At 36.5% G+C, this 4,696-nt stretch overlaps 1 pseudogene across 1 annotated transcript; it reads left to right on the top strand.

The window, feature by feature from the left end:
* Positions 1–3,275: 3,275 nt before the first annotated feature.
* Positions 3,276–4,182, top strand: LOC308342665 (olfactory receptor 2L5-like; annotated as a pseudogene). Its single transcript has one exon. The product of its transcript is annotated as an olfactory receptor 2L5-like (transcript).
* Positions 4,183–4,696: the final 514 nt, after the last annotated feature.

Genomic DNA, 4,696 nt, shown 5'->3' with positions numbered 1-4,696 from the left:
CCTATTTAATTTTTTATCATATAAATATATATGAGTGTGTGTATATATATATGTATATATGTATGTATATATATGTATGCATATATGTATGTATATATGTATATACATACACACACACGTGTGTGTATATATATGCAAGAGCCTTTCATTTTATCTGACATACACTTTTATTTATCTAGTGGTATTTATATTGTGGATTAATAACATTCCATACTTTTTCCCCATATTTATTTCTTTTATTAAATTTTATTTTATTTATTTCAGTGTTCCAAGATTCATTTTTTATGCACCACACCCAGTGCTCCATGCAATACATGCCCTCCTTAATACCTACCACCAGGCTCACCTAACTCTCCATTCCCCTCCATTCCAAAACCCTCAGTTTGTTTCTTATGGTACACAGTCTCTTATGGTTTGTCTCCCCCTCTGGTTTCCCCCAATTCACTTTTCTTTTCCTTTTCCTAAAGTTCTCCATGTTATTCCTTATGCCCCACAAATAAGTGAAACCATATACTAATCAACTCTCTCTGCTTGACTTAGTTCACTCAGCACAATCTCCTCCAGTCTTGTCCATGTTGATACAAAAGTTGTGTATTCATCCTTCTGATGGAGGCATAATGTTCCATTGTATATATGGATCGTATCTTCTTTATCCATTTGTCTGTTGAAGGGCATCTTGACTCTTTCCAGTTTGACAATTGTCTCCATTGCTGCTATGAACATTGGGGTACAGATGGCCCTTCTTTTCACTATGTCTGCATCTTTGGGGGTATTCACCCCAAGTGCAATTGCAGGGTCATAGGGTAGGTCTATTTTTAATTTCTTAAGGCATCTCCACACTGTTTTCCAAGGTGGTTGCATTCTCACCAACTTGCATTCTCACCAACAGCGTAAGAGGTTTCCCCTTTCTCCACTTCCTCTCCAACAAATATTGTTTACTGTCTTGTTAATTTTGGCAATTCTAAGTGGTGAAAGGTGGTATCTCGATGAGGTTTTGATTTGAATCACCCTGATGTTTAATGATGATGAACATTTTTTCATGTGCCTGTTAGCCATTTGTATGTCTTCACTGGAGAAGTGTTTGTTCATGTCTTCTGCCTACTTTTTGATGTGATTATCTGTTTTTTGGATGTTGAGTTTGAGGAGTTCTTTATAGATCTTGGATATCAGCCCTTTGTAGTGTCATTTGCGAGTATCTTCTCCCATTCTGTGGGTTGCCTCTTTGTTTTGTTGACTCTTTCTTTTGCTGTGCAGAAGCTTTTCTGAGCATATGGAAACTACTAGAAAAATCTTTCTGCATTTTCCTGTTTTTTACTCATATTTCTTGTGTATGCTTCAGAGTGTGAATATGTTTGTGTGTGCGTGCACATATGTATGCATATTCTTGTTTCATGTTGGAGACATCCTAAAAGCATGGTATCATTTGTATCTGGATAGTATTTAAGAATAAGATACTACATACTGTATAGAACTTGTTCACTTATGATGGAGAATTTCTCATGTGGAGAATTTCTCCTCCAACTTCCAAGAGAGTTTTAGGATTTTATTTCCTTTTTTCTACTTAAGTGACTGTTCATTCCTCTATCTAACTTAATTTTTTCAAGTGGTCCTGAAATATTTTTCCTCTCATTGGGCCTTTTGACACCTGTTCTATTTTGACTTATACTCTTTATCATCATGATATTTGTTTTTTTAAGATGGAGAAATGACCAACATATGTGATTAAATTCACACACTGATCTAAATCATAGTTATAAATAAAATATTTCACTCATATGTGGAATTTAAGAACCAAAACAAATGATCATAAGACCAAAAAGAGACGCAAAGAGAGGCAAACCAAGAAACAGATCTTAATTATAAAGAACAACAAGATAGTTACCAGACAGGAAGTGGATGGGGTAATGGATGAAACAGGGGATGGGTATTAAGAGTGCACCTGTTAGGAGGAACACGGGGTGTTCTGTGGATGAGTTGAATCATTAAACTGTACACTTGAGACCTATATTACACTGTATGTTAAATAACTAGAATTTAAACAAAAATTTTTAAAAATAAATTAAATGAAAAAATGAATAAGGCAAAGTACCATAAAGTAGTGTGTATCATTTAAGTATTAGAGAAACAGAGATACATAAAACAAATGCTACTTTGAAGAACTCTGGCAGATTTGTGGAACCTACCATGAGTATGGTGTGTAGATGATTAGTTGAAGGTTATCCTTGAACTGTATCATTCAGAAACTGATTAAGAAGTCAGAAGAGAATTATTTTGTATAAATAGTCCTTGACAATTAAGGATTCATTCATGGGTGTTATATGCAAGTAATGAATCACTGAACACTACATCAAAAACTAAAGAGGTACTATACAGTGGCTAACTGGACATAAAAAGAAAGAATTCATTAATGATTTCAGAACAGATGAAAGAATTCATTTTGCCTGACTTCAAGGATATTTGATTAGATGCTACTGTGAAAAGAGGATTCAAGAAGGGAATATTAATTCTCAACAGAAGCTGATAGGTGGCTGATAGGTTGCTGGAGCTTTAGAAGTAAGTCATAGGTATGAAAGAAAATGATCCATTATGGGTCATAAATATTCTTAACTTATTCTTAAATTATTATATCATATTTTATATCCTAAATTATTCTTTTTTTTTAAATGTTTTATTTATTTATTTGACAGACAGAGACCACAAGTAGGCAGAGAGGCAGAGAGAGAGGGGGAAGCAGGCTCCCTGCTGAGCAGAGAGCCCGATGCGGGGCTCGATCCCAGGACGCCGGGATCATGACCTGAGCCGAAGGCAGAGGCTTAACCCACTGAGCCACCCAGGCGCCCCTATCCTAAATTATTCTTAAAATAAATGTATAATGTTGGTATTTTAATTTAGTTTTATGCAAATATTTTGAGTAAACATCTGATTTAGCAATACTGTAATCATGTACAGTATTAAGGCATACTTATCCGAATGAATTCGGATGAAAGAGATAGAGAGAGAGAGAGAGAAAGAGAGGGAGAGCTTTTAAAATACTCCAAAGATTTCTTAGAAAAGATATAAGCTACTAATGTTTGCATCCTTATTTTAATTTCTGGTCCAAAAATATTTTTTGTTTTGTTTTGTTTTTCTAAAAATAGGAAAGTTCAATTATTCACATAAGAGTTGTAAGATTTTCAACAACACAGTCTGACTAAAATGATAAATTCAAAAGATCCTCTTGTTCTGTCCTTAATTTATTTTCCTGTCTCTTTTTAGGAAAATTCTATCAATGCTGCATGGAAAATGATACTCAAACACCAGCTGAATTCATCCTATTGGGGTTGTTCCCACCAACAAGAATTGGCCTATTCCTCTTCATTGTCATCATTCTCATTTTTCTAATTTCTCTGTTTGGCAACCTGTCCATGATTCTCCTCATCTTCCTAGACACACATCTCCAAATACCCATGTATTTCTTAGTCAGCTCTCTCTCATTGACCTAAACTACATCTCCACCATTGTCCCCAAGGTGGCATCTGTTTATCTCTCTGGAAACAAATCTATTTCATTCAGACTGTGACTGCTGTCTGAGCATACCACCTCAGTCCATATGTGGAGTTCAGAGTTTCTTTAACTGGTGAAGGATTACTATTGGCCTCTATGGCCTATGATCATTATGTGGCTATTTGCTCTCTTCTCCACCATTCCACTGGTACAAGCAAAAGAGTATGTGTGCTGATAATAACAGGATCTTGGATATCGGGCTCAGTCAACTCCTGTGCCCACACTATATACGCCTTTGGAATCCCTTATTATATATCCAGAAACATCAACCATTTCTTTTGTGATGTTCCGGCCATGTTGACTCTGGCCTGCATCGACACCCGGATCTATGAGTGTTTGTGAGCACCACATTTCTTCTTGTGTTTCCTTTCACTGGTGTTGCATGTTCCTATAGCAGGGTATCCATGCCATCTGCTGCATGCAGTCAACAGAAGGGAGGAAGAAGGCCTATTCTACCTGTAGCACCCACCTCACTGTGGTGACTTTCTACTATGCACCCTTTGCTTACACATATCTATGCCCAAGATCCTTCGATCTCCAACAGACAGCAAAGTCCTGGCTGTCTTCCACACGATTCTGACCCCAATGCTCAACACCATCATCTACAGCTTGAGAAACAAGGAGGTGATGTGGGCCTGAGAAGAGTGATTCATAAAGTCTGCTTTTTATAAATGTAGACACATTTTTTTTTTTTTTTTTTTTTTTTTTTTTTTTTTTTTTTTTTTTTTTTTTTTTTTTTTTTTTTTAAAGATTTTATTTATTCATTCGACAGACAGAGATCACAAGTAGGCAGAGAGGCAGGCAGAGAGGGAGAGAGGAGGAAGCAGGCTCCCCACCAAGCAGGGAGCCCGATGCGGGGCTCGATCCCAGGACCCTGAGATCATGACCCGAGCCGAAGGCAGAGGCTTTAAACCACTGAGCCACCCAGGCGCCCCAAATGTAGACACATTTTTCACATATGTACCCAACACTGATTATGATTATAAGTCCATTCATCAGTGTACAGTAACTAAAATGTTATTTTAGGCTTAGAGTGGAAGGACTAAAATCAGAAAAAAAGAAAATCACTCATGTATGGACAAAATTGTTTTGCAAGTATCCATAATTATGAGCCTTTTTTTTGTTTTTGTTTTTGTTTTCATAAGTTTCAAGT

This window comes from Martes martes (assembly GCF_963455335.1).
Source record: "Martes martes genome assembly, chromosome: 5".
Lineage (NCBI taxonomy): Eukaryota > Metazoa > Chordata > Mammalia > Carnivora > Mustelidae > Martes > Martes martes.
The sequence above is the reverse complement of the archived record's forward strand: the minus strand, read 5'-3'. Positions and strand labels throughout refer to the sequence as shown.